Genomic DNA, 16,790 nt, shown 5'->3' on the forward strand with positions numbered 1-16,790 from the left:
AGAAGAGACATGCAGCCAGACGAGGGGTTAGTGAGAGAGGCTGGGACAGAGAACAGGATGAGAAGGAAATAAGGCAAGGCAAGGCAAGGCTAGGCCAAAGGACGTTTCTTTGATTTATATTTTCTACCACATTCATCTTGAGAGGAGGAGGAAAGCCATCAGACCTTATGGATTAGGCCCAAACAAAAGCCCCAGCTACTTGAGACACTTAGACTAAGCCTAAACCACAAAGATCTCTCCATAAAGATGTTTTTTATACTGTACCTCCACAATCTTCTGTCAGTACAGAAGAACAAGCGGCAGATGTACGTAGGCTGAGTCATGGTGGTTTGGTGCAGAGACCATGCATATCATGGGAATATTTCAGCATTTGTTCTCTGGTTTTCAGTGTATTACACCAAAACACCCACCTGATGACATCATTTCAAGAGCAAAAGCAGCAATTTGCAGAATTCAGCTTCTTTGGGGAACTGAGCAATTGCTGAGCTGACAGCAAGTCCTGCTGGGTCCCTGTCACCTGCAGAGTGCCCGCATCCTCACCACGGTACCGGGCATTGTGACAAAGGTTCTATGTCAGCTGGGTGTGGCAGCCGAGCGCTCGCTAGGTGAGGGGGAGCCTGTCAGCCCCGGGCCTGTCACTGCCTGCTGTCCCCCCTGTCACCAGCGAGGCCTCTGAAAAGTTTCCAAAACATCCCCGGACTTGGCTCCCAAGTGGCCAAAAGTCTCCAAGAGACAAGTCGGGAAGAAGGATATGGAACAGAGGGAGAAAGCCAAGGGAGCAGGCCAAAGGGAGGCAAGAGGAAAAAGTAGTGCGGGGCTGCAGGACTGAAATGGAGGAATTGAAATACGAAAGCCAGGAAGCAGGAGAGTTTGAGAAAAGGAGAGAGGAAAGAAGAGACATGCAGCCAGACGAGGGGTTAGTGAGAGAGGCTGGGACAGAGAACAGGATGAGAAGGAAATAAGGCAAGGCAAGGCAAGGCTAGGCCAAAGGACGTTTCTTTGATTTATATTTTCTACCACATTCATCTTGAGATGAGGAGGAAAGCCATCAGACCTTATGGATTAGGCCCAAACAAAAGCCCCAGCTACTTGAGACACTTAGACTAAGCGTAAACCACAAAGATCTCTCCATAAAGATGGTTTTTATACTGTACCTCCACAATCTGCTGTCAGTACAGAAGAACAAGCGGCAGATGTACTTAGGCTGAGTCATGGTGGTTTGGTGCAGAGACCATGCATATCATGGGAATATTTCAGCATTTCTGCTCTGGTTTTCAGTGTATTACACCAAAACACCCACCTGATGACATCATTTCAAGAGCAACAGCAGCGATTTGCAGAATTCAGCTTCTTTGGGGAACTGAGAAATTGCTGAGCTGACACCAAGTCCTGCTGTGTCCCTGTCACCCGCAGAGTGCCCGCAGCCTCACCACGGTAGCGGGCATTGTGACAAAGGTTCTATGTCAGCTGGGTGTGGCAGCCGAGCGCCCCCTAGGGGAGGGGGAGCCTGTCAGCCCCGGGCCTGTCACTGCCTGCTGTCCCCCCTGTCAGCAGCGAGGCCTCTGAAAAGTTTCCAAAACATCCCCAGACTTGGGTCCAGCGTGGCCAAAAGTCTCCAAGAGACAAGTCGGAAAGAAGGATATGGAACAAAGGGAGAAAGCGAACGGAGCAAGCCAAAGGGAGGGAAGAGGAAAATCTAGTGCCGGGCTGCAGGACTGAAATGGAGGAATGGAAAGACAAAAGCCAGGAAGCAGGAGAGTTGGAGAAAAGGAGAGAGGAAAGAAGAGACATGCAGCCAGACGAGGGGTTAGTGAGAGAGGCTGGCACAGAGAACAGGATGAGAAGGAAATAAGGCAAGGCAAGTCTAGGCCAAAGGACATTTCCTTGCTTTATATTTTCTACCACATTCATCTGGAGACGAGGAGGAACGCCATCAGACCTGATGGATTAGGCCCAATCAAAAACCCCGGCTACTTGAGACACTTAGACTAAGCCTAAAATGCAAAGATCTCTCCATCAGGATGGTTTTTATACTCTACTTCCACAATCTGCTGGCAGTACAAAAGAATAAGCGGCAGATCTACTTAGGCTGAGTCACGGTGCTTTGCTCCTAAGACCATGCATACGATGGGAATATTTCAGCATTTCTGCTCTGGTTTTCAGTGTATTACACCAAAACACCCACCTGATGACATCATTTCAAGAGCAACAGCAGCAATTTGCAGAATTCAGCTACTTTGGGGAACTGAGCAATTGCTGAGCTGACAGCAAGTCCTGCTGGGTCCCTGTCACCTGCAGAGTGCCCGCATCCTCCCCACGGTAGCGGGCATTGTGACAAAGGTTCTATGTCAGCTGGGTGTGGCAGCCGAGCGCCCGCTAGGGGAGGGTGAGACTGTCAGCCCCGGGCCTGTCACTGCCTGCTGTCCCCCCTGTCACCAGCGAGGCCTCTGAAAAGTTTCCAAAACATCCCCAGACTTGGGTCCAGCGTGGCCAAAAGTCTCCAAGAGACAAGTCGGAAAGAAGGATATGGAACAAAGGGAGAAAGCGAAGGGAGCAAGCCAAAGGGAGGGAAGAGGAAAATCTAGTCCCGGGCTGCAGGACTGAAATGGAGGAATGGAAAGACAAAAGCCAGGAAGCAGGAGAGTTTGAGAAAAGGAGAGAGGAAAGAAGAGACATGCAGCCAGACGAGGGGTTAGTGAGAGAGGCTGGCACAGAGAACAGGATGAGAAGGAAATAAGGCAAGGCAAGGCTAGGCCAAAGGACATTTCCTTGCTTTATATTTTCTACCACATTCATCTGGAGACGAGGAAGAACGCCATCAGACCTGATAGATTAGGCCCAATCAAAAACCCCGGCTACCTGAGACACTTAGACTAAGCCTAAAATGCAAAGATCTCTCCATCAGGATGGTTTTTATACTCTACTTCCACAATCTGCTGGCAGTACAAAAGAATAAGCGGCAGATCTACTTAGGCTGAGTCACGGTGCTTTGCTCCTAAGACCATGCATACCATGGGAATATTTCAGCATTTCTGCTCTGGTTTTCAGTGTATTACACCAAAACACCCACCTGATGACATCATTTCAAGAGCAACAGCAGCGATTTGCAGAATTCAGCTTCTTTGGGGAACTGAGAAATTGCTGAGCTGACACCAAGTCCTGCTGTGTCCCTGTCACCCGCAGAGTGCCCGCAGCCTCACCACGGTAGCGGGCATTGTGACAAAGGTTCTATGTCAGCTGGGTGTGTCAGCCGAGCGCCCCCTAGGGGAGGGGGAGCCTGTCAGCCCCGGGCCTGTCACTGCCTGCTGTCCCCCCTGTCAGCAGCGAGGCCTCTGAAAAGTTTCCAAAACATCCCCAGACTTGGGTCCAGCGTGGCCAAAAGTCTCCAAGAGACAAGTCGGAAAGAAGGATATGGAACAAAGGGAGAAAGCGAAGGGAGCAAGCCAAAGGGAGGGAAGAGGAAAATCTAGTGCCGGGCTGCAGGACTGAAATGGAGGAATGGAAAGACAAAAGCCAGAAAGCAGGAGAGTTTGAGAAAAGGAGAGAGGAAAGAAGAGACATGCAGCCAGACGAGGGGTTAGTGAGAGAGGCTGGCACAGAGAACAGGATGAGAAGGAAATAAGGCAAGGCAAGGCTAGGCCAAAGGACATTTCCTTGCTTTATGTTTTCTACCACATTCATCTGGATACGAGGAGGAACGCCATCAGACCTGATGGATTAGGCCCAATCAAAAACCCCGGCTACTTGAGACACTTAGACTAAGCCTAAAATGCAAAGATCTCTCCATCAGGATGGTTTTTATACTCTACTTCCACAATCTGCTGGCAGTACAAAAGAATAAGCGGCAGATCTACTTAGGCTGAGTCACGGTGCTTTGCTCCTAAGACCATGCATACCATGGGAATATTTCAGCATTTCTGCTCTGGTTTTCAGTGTATTACACCAAAACACCCACCTGATGACATCATTTCAAGAGCAACAGCAGCGATTTGCAGAATTCAGCTTCTTTGGGGAACTGAGAAATTGCTGAGCTGACACCAAGTCCTGCTGTGTCCCTGTCACCCGCAGAGTGCCCGCAGCCTCACCACGGTAGCGGGCATTGTGACAAAGGTTCTATGTCAGCTGGGTGTGGCAGCCGAGCGCCCCCTAGGGGAGGGGGAGCCTGTCAGCCCCGGGCCTGTCACTGCCTGCTGTCCCCCCTGTCAGCAGCGAGGCCTCTGAAAAGTTTCCAAAACATCCCCAGACTTGGGTCCAGCATGGCCAAAAGTCTCCAAGAGACAAGTCGGAAAGAAGGATATGGAACAAAGGGAGAAAGCGAAGGGAGCAAGCCAAAGGGAGGCAAGAGGAAAAAGTAGTGCGGGGCTGCAGGACTGAAATGGAGGAATGGAAAGACAAAAGCCAGGAAGCAGGAGAGTTTGAGAAAAGGAGAGAGGAAAGAAGAGACATGCAGCCAGACGAGGGGTTAGTGAGAGAGGCTGGAACAGAGAACAGGATGAGAAGGAAATAAGGCAAGGCAAGTCTAGGCCAAAGGACATTTCCTTGCTTTATATTTTCTACCACATTCATCTGGATACGAGGAGGAACGCCATCAGACCTGATGGATTAGGCCCAATCAAAAACCCCGGCTACTTGAGACACTTAGACTAAGCCTAAAATGCAAAGATCTCTCCATCAGGATGGTTTTTATACTCTACTTCCACAATCTGCTGGCAGTACAAAAGAATAAGCGGCAGATCTACTTAGGCTGAGTCACGGTGCTTTGCTCCTAAGACCATGCATACGATGGGAATATTTCAGCATTTCTGCTCTGGTTTTCAGTGTATTACACCAAAACACCCACCTGATGACATCATTTCAAGAGCAACAGCAGCAATTTGCAGAATTCAGCTACTTTGGGGAACTGAGCAATTGCTGAGCTGACAGCAAGTCCTGCTGGGTCCCTGTCACCTGCAGAGTGCCCGCATCCTCCCCACGGTAGCGGGCATTGTGACAAAGGTTCTATGTCAGCTGGGTGTGGCAGCCGAGCGCCCGCTAGGGGAGGGTGAGACTGTCAGCCCCGGGCCTGTCACTGCCTGCTGTCCCCCCTGTCACCAGCGAGGCCTCTGAAAAGTTTCCAAAACATCCCCAGACTTGGGTCCAGCGTGGCCAAAAGTCTCCAAGAGACAAGTCGGAAAGAAGGATATGGAACAAAGGGAGAAAGCGAAGGGAGCAAGCCAAAGGGAGGGAAGAGGAAAATCTAGTGCCGGGCTGCAGGACTGAAATGGAGGAATGGAAAGACAAAAGCCAGGAAGCAGGAGAGTTTGAGAAAAGGAGAGAGGAAAGAAGAGACATGCAGCCAGACGAGGGGTTAGTGAGAGAGGCTGGCACAGAGAACAGGATGAGAAGGAAATAAGGCAAGGCAAGGCTAGGCCAAAGGACATTTCCTTGCTTTATGTTTTCTACCACATTCATCTGGATACGAGGAGGAACGCCATCAGACCTGATGGATTAGGCCCAATCAAAAACCCCGGCTACTTGAGACACTTAGACTAAGCCTAAAATGCAAAGATCTCTCCATCAGGATGGTTTTTATACTCTACTTCCACAATCTGCTGGCAGTACAAAAGAATAAGCGGCAGATCTACTTAGGCTGAGTCACGGTGCTTTGCTCCTAAGACCATGCATACCATGGGAATATTTCAGCATTTCTGCTCTGGTTTTCAGTGTATTACACCAAAACACCCACCTGATGACATCATTTCAAGAGCAACAGCAGCGATTTGCAGAATTCAGCTTCTTTGGGGAACTGAGAAATTGCTGAGCTGACACCAAGTCCTGCTGTGTCCCTGTCACCCGCAGAGTGCCCGCAGCCTCACCACGGTAGCGGGCATTGTGACAAAGGTTCTATGTCAGCTGGGTGTGGCAGCCGAGCGCCCCCTAGGGGAGGGGGAGCCTGTCAGCCCCGGGCCTGTCACTGCCTGCTGTCCCCCCTGTCAGCAGCGAGGCCTCTGAAAAGTTTCCAAAACATCCCCAGACTTGGGTCCAGCGTGGCCAAAAGTCTCCAAGAGACAAGTCGGAAAGAAGGATATGGAACAAAGGGAGAAAGCGAAGGGAGCAAGCCAAAGGGAGGGAAGAGGAAAATCTAGTCCCGGGCTGCAGGACTGAAATGGAGGAATGGAAAGACAAAAGCCAGGAAGCAGGAGAGTTTGAGAAAAGGAGAGAGGAAAGAAGAGACATGCAGCCAGACGAGGGGTTAGTGAGGTAGGCTGGGAGAGAGAACAGGATGAGAAGGAAATAAGGCAAGGCAAGGCTAGGCGAAAGCACATTTCCTTGCTTTATATTTCCTACCACATTCATCTGGAGACGAGGAGGAACGCCATCAGACCTGATGGATTAGGCCCAATCAAAAACCCCGGCTACTTGAGACACTTAGAGTAAGTCTAAAATGCAAAGATCTCTCCATAAGGATGGTTTTTATACTCTACTTCCACAATCTGCTGGCAGTACAAAAGAATAAGCGGCAGATCTACTTAGGCTGAATCACGGTGCTTTGCTCCTAAGACCATGCATACCATGGGAATATTTCAGCATTTCTGCTCTGGTTTTCAGTGTATTACACCAAAACACCCACCTGATGACATCATTTCAAGAGCAACAGCAGCGATTTGCAGAATTCAGCTTCTTTGGGGAACTGAGAAATTGCTGAGCTGACACCAAGTCCTGCTGTGTCCCTGTCACCCGCAGAGTGCCCGCAGCCTCACCACGGTAGCGGGCATTGTGACAAAGGTTCTATGTCAGCTGGGTGTGGCAGCCGAGCGCCCCCTAGGGGAGGGGGAGCCTGTCAGCCCCGGGCCTGTCACTGCCTGCTGTCCCCCCTGTCAGCAGCGAGGCCTCTGAAAAGTTTCCAAAACATCCCCAGACTTGGGTCCAGCGTGGCCAAAAGTCTCCAAGAGACAAGTCGGAAAGAAGGATATGGAACAAAGGGAGAAAGCGAACGGAGCAAGCCAAAGGGAGGGAAGAGGAAAATCTAGTGCCGGGCTGCAGGACTGAAATGGAGGAATGGAAAGACAAAAGCCAGGAAGCAGGAGAGTTTGAGAAAAGGAGAGAGGAAAGAAGAGACATGCAGCCAGACGAGGGGTTAGTGAGAGAGGCTGGCACAGAGAACAGGATGAGAAGGAAATAAGGCAAGGCAAGGCTAGGCCAAAGGACATTTCCTTGCTTTATGTTTTCTACCACATTCATCTGGATACGAGGAGGAACGCCATCAGACCTGATGGATTAGGCCCAATCAAAAACCCCGGCTACTTGAGACACTTAGACTAAGCCTAAAATGCAAAGATCTCTCCATCAGGATGGTTTTTATACTCTACTTCCACAATCTGCTGGCAGTACAAAAGAATAAGCGGCAGATCTACTTAGGCTGAGTCACGGTGCTTTGCTCCTAAGACCATGCATACCATGGGAATATTTCAGCATTTCTGCTCTGGTTTTCAGTGTATTACACCAAAACACCCACCTGATGACATCATTTCAAGAGCAACAGCAGCGATTTGCAGAATTCAGCTTCTTTGGGGAACTGAGAAATTGCTGAGCTGACACCAAGTCCTGCTGTGTCCCTGTCACCCGCAGAGTGCCCGCATCCTCACCACGGTAGCGGGCATTGTGAGAAAGGTTCTATGTCAGCTGGGTGTGGCAGCCGAGCGCCCCCTAGGGGAGGGGGAGCCTGTCAGCCCCGGGCCTGTCACTGCCTGCTGTCCCCCCTGTCAGCAGCGAGGCCTCTGAAAAGTTTCCAAAACATCCCCAGACTTGGGTCCAGCATGGCCAAAAGTCTCCAAGAGACAAGTCGGAAAGAAGGATATGGAACAAAGGGAGAAAGCGAAGGGAGCAAGCCAAAGGGAGGGAAGAGGAAAATCTAGTGCCGGGCTGCAGGACTGAAATGGAGGAATGGAAAGACAAAAGCCAGAAAGCAGGAGAGTTTGAGAAAAGGAGAGAGGAAAGAAGAGACATGCAGCCAGACGAGGGGTTAGTGAGAGAGGCTGGCACAGAGAACAGGATGAGAAGGAAATAAGGCAAGGCAAGGCTAGGCCAAAGGACATTTCCTTGCTTTATGTTTTCTACCACATTCATCTGGATACGAGGAGGAACGCCATCAGACCTGATGGATTAGGCCCAATCAAAAACCCCGGCTACTTGAGACACTTAGACTAAGCCTAAAATGCAAAGATCTCTCCATCAGGATGGTTTTTATACTCTACTTCCACAATCTGCTGGCAGTACAAAAGAATAAGCGGCAGATCTACTTAGGCTGAGTCACGGTGCTTTGCTCCTAAGACCATGCATACCATGGGAATATTTCAGCATTTCTGCTCTGGTTTTCAGTGTATTACACCAAAACACCCACCTGATGACATCATTTCAAGAGCAACAGCAGCGATTTGCAGAATTCAGCTTCTTTGGGGAACTGAGAAATTGCTGAGCTGACACCAAGTCCTGCTGTGTCCCTGTCACCCGCAGAGTGCCCGCAGCCTCACCACGGTAGCGGGCATTGTGACAAAGGTTCTATGTCAGCTGGGTGTGGCAGCCGAGCGCCCCCTAGGGGAGGGGGAGCCTGTCAGCCCCGGGCCTGTCACTGCCTGCTGTCCCCCCTGTCAGCAGCGAGGCCTCTGAAAAGTTTCCAAAACATCCCCAGACTTGGGTCCAGCATGGCCAAAAGTCTCCAAGAGACAAGTCGGAAAGAAGGATATGGAACAAAGGGAGAAAGCGAAGGGAGCAAGCCAAAGGGAGGCAAGAGGAAAAAGTAGTGCGGGGCTGCAGGACTGAAATGGAGGAATGGAAAGACAAAAGCCAGGAAGCAGGAGAGTTTGAGAAAAGGAGAGAGGAAAGAAGAGACATGCAGCCAGACGAGGGGTTAGTGAGAGAGGCTGGCACAGAGAACAGGATGAGAAGGAAATAAGGCAAGGCAAGGCTAGGCCAAAGGACATTTCCTTGCTTTATATTTTCTACCACATTCATCTGGAGACGAGGAGGAACGCCATCAGACCTGATAGATTAGGCCCAATCAAAAACCCCGGCTACCTGAGACACTTAGACTAAGCCTAAAATGCAAAGATCTCTCCATCAGGATGGTTTTTATACTCTACTTCCACAATCTGCTGGCAGTACAAAAGAATAAGCGGCAGATCTACTTAGGCTGAGTCACGGTGCTTTGCTCCTAAGACCATGCATACCATGGGAATATTTCAGCATTTCTGCTCTGGTTTTCAGTGTATTACACCAAAACACCCACCTGATGACATCATTTCAAGAGCAACAGCAGCGATTTGCAGAATTCAGCTTCTTTGGGGAACTGAGAAATTGCTGAGCTGACACCAAGTCCTGCTGTGTCCCTGTCACCCGCAGAGTGCCCGCAGCCTCACCACGGTAGCGGGCATTGTGACAAAGGTTCTATGTCAGCTGGGTGTGTCAGCCGAGCGCCCCCTAGGGGAGGGGGAGCCTGTCAGCCCCGGGCCTGTCACTGCCTGCTGTCCCCCCTGTCAGCAGCGAGGCCTCTGAAAAGTTTCCAAAACATCCCCAGACTTGGGTCCAGCGTGGCCAAAAGTCTCCAAGAGACAAGTCGGAAAGAAGGATATGGAACAAAGGGAGAAAGCGAAGGGAGCAAGCCAAAGGGAGGGAAGAGGAAAATCTAGTGCCGGGCTGCAGGACTGAAATGGAGGAATGGAAAGACAAAAGCCAGAAAGCAGGAGAGTTTGAGAAAAGGAGAGAGGAAAGAAGAGACATGCAGCCAGACGAGGGGTTAGTGAGAGAGGCTGGCACAGAGAACAGGATGAGAAGGAAATAAGGCAAGGCAAGGCTAGGCCAAAGGACATTTCCTTGCTTTATGTTTTCTACCACATTCATCTGGATACGAGGAGGAACGCCATCAGACCTGATGGATTAGGCCCAATCAAAAACCCCGGCTACTTGAGACACTTAGACTAAGCCTAAAATGCAAAGATCTCTCCATCAGGATGGTTTTTATACTCTACTTCCACAATCTGCTGGCAGTACAAAAGAATAAGCAGCAGATCTACTTAGGCTGAGTCACGGTGCTTTGCTCCTAAGACCATGCATACCATGGGAATATTTCAGCATTTCTGCTCTGGTTTTCAGTGTATTACACCAAAACACCCACCTGATGACATCATTTCAAGAGCAACAGCAGCGATTTGCAGAATTCAGCTTCTTTGGGGAACTGAGAAATTGCTGAGCTGACACCAAGTCCTGCTGTGTCCCTGTCACCCGCAGAGTGCCCGCAGCCTCACCACGGTAGCGGGCATTGTGACAAAGGTTCTATGTCAGCTGGGTGTGGCAGCCGAGCGCCCCCTAGGGGAGGGGGAGCCTGTCAGCCCCGGGCCTGTCACTGCCTGCTGTCCCCCCTGTCAGCAGCGAGGCCTCTGAAAAGTTTCCAAAACATCCCCAGACTTGGGTCCAGCATGGCCAAAAGTCTCCAAGAGACAAGTCGGAAAGAAGGATATGGAACAAAGGGAGAAAGCGAAGGGAGCAAGCCAAAGGGAGGCAAGAGGAAAAAGTAGTGCGGGGCTGCAGGACTGAAATGGAGGAATGGAAAGACAAAAGCCAGGAAGCAGGAGAGTTTGAGAAAAGGAGAGAGGAAAGAAGAGACATGCAGCCAGACGAGGGGTTAGTGAGAGAGGCTGGAACAGAGAACAGGATGAGAAGGAAATAAGGCAAGGCAAGTCTAGGCCAAAGGACATTTCCTTGCTTTATATTTTCTACCACATTCATCTGGAGACGAGGAGGAACGCCATCAGACCTGATGGATTAGGCCCAATCAAAAACCCCGGCTACTTGAGACACTTAGACTAAGCCTAAAATGCCAAGATCTCTCCATCAGGATGGTTTTTATACTCTACTTCCACAATCTGCTGGCAGTACAAAAGAATAAGCGGCAGATCTACTTAGGCTGAGTCACGGTGCTTTGCTCCTAAGACCATGCATACCATGGGAATATTTCAGCATTTCTGCTCTGGTTTTCAGTGTATTACACCAAAACACCCACCTGATGACATCATTTCAAGAGCAACAGCAGCGATTTGCAGAATTCAGCTTCTTTGGGGAACTGAGAAATTGCTGAGCTGACACCAAGGCCTGCTGTGTCCCTGTCACCCGCAGAGTGCCCGCAGCCTCACCACGGTAGCGGGCATTGTGACAAAGGTTCTATGTCAGCTGGGTGTGGCAGCCGAGCGCCCCCTAGGGGAGGGGGAGCCTGTCAGCCCCGGGCCTGTCACTGCCTGCTGTCCCCCCTGTCAGCAGCGAGGCCTCTGAAAAGTTTCCAAAACATCCCCAGACTTGGGTCCAGCGTGGCCAAAAGTCTCCAAGAGACAAGTCGGAAAGAAGGATATGGAACAAAGGGAGAAAGCGAAGGGAGCAAGCCAAAGGGAGGGAAGAGGAAAATCTAGTGCCGGGCTGCAGGACTGAAATGGAGGAATGGAAAGACAAAAGCCAGGAAGCAGGAGAGTTTGAGAAAAGGAGAGAGGAAAGAAGAGACATGCAGCCAGACGAGGGGTTAGTGAGAGAGGCTGGCACAGAGAACAGGATGAGAAGGAAATAAGGCAAGGCAAGGCTAGGCCAAAGGACATTTCCTTGCTTTATGTTTTCTACCACATTCATCTGGATACGAGGAGGAACGCCATCAGACCTGATGGATTAGGCCCAATCAAAAACCCCGGCTACTTGAGACACTTAGACTAAGCCTAAAATGCAAAGATCTCTCCATCAGGATGGTTTTTATACTCTACTTCCACAATCTGCTGGCAGTACAAAAGAATAAGCGGCAGATCTACTTAGGCTGAGTCACGGTGCTTTGCTCCTAAGACCATGCATACCATGGGAATATTTCAGCATTTCTGCTCTGGTTTTCAGTGTATTACACCAAAACACCCACCTGATGACATCATTTCAAGAGCAACAGCAGCGATTTGCAGAATTCAGCTTCTTTGGGGAACTGAGAAATTGCTGAGCTGACACCAAGTCCTGCTGTGTCCCTGTCATCCGCAGAGTGCCCGCAGCCTCACCACGGTAGCGGGCATTGTGACAAAGGTTCTATGTCAGCTGGGTGTGGCAGCCGAGCGCCCGCTAAGGGAGGGGGAGCCTGTCAGCCCCGGGCCTGTCACTGCCTGCTGTCCCCCCTGTCAGCAGCGAGGCCTCTGAAAAGTTTCCAAAACATCCCCAGACTTGGGTCCAGCGTGGCCAAAAGTCTCCAAGAGACAAGTCGGAAAGAAGGATATGGAACAAAGGGAGAAAGCGAAGGGAGCAAGCCAAAGGGAGGGAAGAGGAAAATCTAGTGCTGGGCTGCAGGACTGAAATAGAGGAATGGAAAGACAAAAGCCAGGAAGCAGGAGAGTTTGAGAAAAGGAGAGAGGAAAGAAGAGACATGCAGCCAGACGAGGGGTTAGTGAGGTAGGCTGTGAGAGAGAACAGGATGAGAAGGAAATAAGGTAAGGCAAGGCTAGGCCAAAGCACATTTCCTTGCTTTATATTTCCTACCACATTCATCTGGAGACGAGGAGGAACGCCATCAGACCTGATGGATTAGGCCCAATCAAAAACCCCGGCTACTTGAGACACTTAGAGTAAGTCTAAAATGCAAAGATCTCTCCATAAGGATGGTTTTTATACTGTACTTCCACAATCTGCTGGCAGTACAAAAGAATAAGCAGCAGATCTACTTAGGCTGAGTCACGGTGCTTTGCTCCTAAGACCATGCATACCATGGGAATATTTCAGCATTTCTGCTCTGGTTTTCAGTGTATTACACCAAAACACCCACCTGATGACATCATTTCAAGAGCAACAGCAGCGATTTGCAGAATTCAGCTTCTTTGGGGAACTGAGAAATTGCTGAGCTGACACCAAGTCCTGCTGTGTCCCTGTCACCCGCAGAGTGCCCGCAGCCTCACCACGGTAGCGGGCATTGTGACAAAGGTTCTATGTCAGCTGGGTGTGGCAGCCGAGCGCCCCCTAGGGGAGGGGGAGCCTGTCAGCCCCGGGCCTGTCACTGCCTGCTGTCCCCCCTGTCAGCAGCGAGGCCTCTGAAAAGTTTCCAAAACATCCCCAGACTTGGGTCCAGCGTGGCCAAAAGTCTCCAAGAGACAAGTCGGAAAGAAGGATATGGAACAAAGGGAGAAAGCGAACGGAGCAAGCCAAAGGGAGGGAAGAGGAAAATCTAGTGCCGGGCTGCAGGACTGAAATGGAGGAATGGAAAGACAAAAGCCAGGAAGCAGGAGAGTTTGAGAAAAGGAGAGAGGAAAGAAGAGACATGCAGCCAGACGAGGGGTTAGTGAGAGAGGCTGGCACAGAGAACAGGATGAGAAGGAAATAAGGCAAGGCAAGGCTAGGCCAAAGGACATTTCCTTGCTTTATGTTTTCTACCACATTCATCTGGATACGAGGAGGAACGCCATCAGACCTGATGGATTAGGCCCAATCAAAAACCCCGGCTACTTGAGACACTTAGACTAAGCCTAAAATGCAAAGATCTCTCCATCAGGATGGTTTTTATACTCTACTTCCACAATCTGCTGGCAGTACAAAAGAATAAGCGGCAGATCTACTTAGGCTGAGTCACGGTGCTTTGCTCCTAAGACCATGCATACCATGGGAATATTTCAGCATTTCTGCTCTGGTTTTCAGTGTATTACACCAAAACACCCACCTGATGACATCATTTCAAGAGCAACAGCAGCGATTTGCAGAATTCAGCTTCTTTGGGGAACTGAGAAATTGCTGAGCTGACACCAAGTCCTGCTGTGTCCCTGTCACCCGCAGAGTGCCCGCATCCTCACCACGGTAGCGGGCATTGTGAGAAAGGTTCTATGTCAGCTGGGTGTGGCAGCCGAGCGCCCCCTAGGGGAGGGGGAGCCTGTCAGCCCCGGGCCTGTCACTGCCTGCTGTCCCCCCTGTCAGCAGCGAGGCCTCTGAAAAGTTTCCAAAACATCCCCAGACTTGGGTCCAGCATGGCCAAAAGTCTCCAAGAGACAAGTCGGAAAGAAGGATATGGAACAAAGGGAGAAAGCGAAGGGAGCAAGCCAAAGGGAGGCAAGAGGAAAAAGTAGTGCGGGGCTGCAGGACTGAAATGGAGGAATGGAAAGACAAAAGCCAGGAAGCAGGAGAGTTTGAGAAAAGGAGAGAGGAAAGAAGAGACATGCAGCCAGACGAGGGGTTAGTGAGAGAGGCTGGAACAGAGAACAGGATGAGAAGGAAATAAGGCAAGGCAAGTCTAGGCCAAAGGACATTTCCTTGCTTTATATTTTCTACCACATTCATCTGGAGACGAGGAGGAACGCCATCAGACCTGATGGATTAGGCCCAATCAAAAACCCCGGCTACTTGAGACACTTAGACTAAGCCTAAAATGCCAAGATCTCTCCATCAGGATGGTTTTTATACTCTACTTCCACAATCTGCTGGCAGTACAAAAGAATAAGCGGCAGATCTACTTAGGCTGAGTCACGGTGCTTTGCTCCTAAGACCATGCATACCATGGGAATATTTCAGCATTTCTGCTCTGGTTTTCAGTGTATTACACCAAAACACCCACCTGATGACATCATTTCAAGAGCAACAGCAGCGATTTGCAGAATTCAGCTTCTTTGGGGAACTGAGAAATTGCTGAGCTGACACCAAGGCCTGCTGTGTCCCTGTCACCCGCAGAGTGCCCGCAGCCTCACCACGGTAGCGGGCATTGTGACAAAGGTTCTATGTCAGCTGGGTGTGGCAGCCGAGCGCCCGCTAGGGGAGGGGGAGCCTGTCAGCCCCTGGCCTGTCACTGCCTGCTGTCCCCTCTTCTCAGCAGCGAGGCCTCTGAAAAGTTTCCAAAACATCCCCAGACTTGGGTCCAGCGTGGCCAAAAGTCTCCAAGAGACAAGTCGGAAAGAAGGATATGGAACAAAGGGAGAAAGCGAAGGGAGCAAGCCAAAGGGAGGGAAGAGGAAAATCTAGTCCCAGGCTGCAGGACTGAAATGGAGGAATGGAAAGACAAAAGCCAGGAAGCAGGAGAGTTTGAGAAAAGGAGAGAGGAAAGAAGAGACATGCAGCCAGACGAGGGGTTAGTGAGAGAGGCTGGCACAGAGAACAGGATGAGAAGGAAATAAGGCAAGGCAAGGCTAGGCCAAAGGACATTTCCTTGCTTTATGTTTTCTACCACATTCATCTGGAGACGAGGAGGAACGCCATCAGACCTGATGGATTAGGCCCAATCAAAAACCCCGGCTACTTGAGAAACTTAGACTAAGCCTAAAATGCAAAGATCTCTCCATCAGGATGGTTTTTATACTCTACTTCCACAATCTGCTGGCAGTACAAAAGAATAAGCGGCAGATCTACTTAGGCTGAGTCACGGTGCTTTGCTCCTAAGACCATGCATACCATGGGAATATTTCAGCATTTCTGCTCTGGTTTTCAGTGTATTACACCAAAACACCCACCTGATGACATCATTTCAAGAGCAACAGCAGCGATTTGCAGAATTCAGCTTCTTTGGGGAACTGAGAAATTGCTGAGCTGACACCAAGTCCTGCTGTGTCCCTGTCACCCGCAGAGTGCCCGCAGCCTCACCACGGTAGCGGGCATTGTGACAAAGGTTCTATGTCAGCTGGGTGTGGCAGACGAGCGCCCCCTAGGGGAGGGGGAGCCTGTCAGCCCCGGGCCTGTCACTGCCTGCTGTCCCCTCTTCTCAGCAGCGAGGCCTCTGAAAAGTTTCCAAAACATCCCCAGACTTGGGTCCAGCGTGGCCAAAAGTCTCCAAGAGACAAGTCGGAAAGAAGGATATGGAACAAAGGGAGAAAGCGAAGGGAGCAAGCCAAAGGGAGGCAAGAGGAAAATCTAGTGCCGGGCTGCAGGACTGAAATGGAGGAATGGAAAGACAAAAGCCAGGAAGCAGGAGAGTTGGAGAAAAGGAGAGAGGAAAGAAGAGACATGCAGCCAGACGAGGGGTTAGTGAGAGAGGCTGGGAGAGAGAACAGGATGAGAAGGAAATAAGGCAAGGCAAGGCTAGGCCAAAGGACATTTCCTTGCTTTATGTTTTCTACCACATTCATCTGGAGACGAGGAGGAACGCCATCAGACCTGATGGATTAGGCCCAATCAAAAACCCCGGCTACTTGAGAAACTTAGACTAAGCCTAAAATGCAAAGATCTCTCCATCAGGATGGTTTTTATACTCTACTTCCACAATCTGCTGGCAGTACAAAAGAATAAGCGGCAGATCTACTTAGGCTGAGTCACGGTGCTTTGCTCCTAAGACCATGCATACCATGGGAATATTTCAGCATTTCTGCTCTGGTTTTCAGTGTATTACACCAAAACACCCACCTGATGACATCATTTCAAGAGCAACAGCAGCGATTTGCAGAATTCAGCTTCTTTGGGGAACTGAGAAATTGCTGAGCTGACACCAAGTCCTGCTGGGTCCCTGTCACCCGCAGAGTGCCCGCAGCCTCACCACGGTAGCGGGCATTGTGAGAAAGGTTCTATGTCAGCTGGGTGTGGCAGCCGAGCGCCCCCTAGGTAAGGGGGAGCCTGTCAGCCCCGGGCCTGTCACTGCCTGCTGTCCCCCCTGTCAGCAGCGAGGCCTCTGAAAAGTTTCCAAAACATCCCCAGGCTTGGGTCCAGCGTGGCCAAAAGTCTCCAAGAGACAAGTCGGAAAGAAGGATATGGAACAAAGGGAGAAAGCGAAGGGAGCAAACCAAAGGGAGGGAAGAGATAAAGCTAGTGCCGGGCTGCAGGACTGAAATGGAGGAATGGAAAGACTAAAG

Source organism: Patagioenas fasciata, unplaced genomic scaffold, assembly GCF_037038585.1.
Source record: "Patagioenas fasciata isolate bPatFas1 unplaced genomic scaffold, bPatFas1.hap1 Unplaced_3, whole genome shotgun sequence".
Taxonomy (NCBI): Eukaryota; Metazoa; Chordata; class Aves; order Columbiformes; family Columbidae; genus Patagioenas; species Patagioenas fasciata.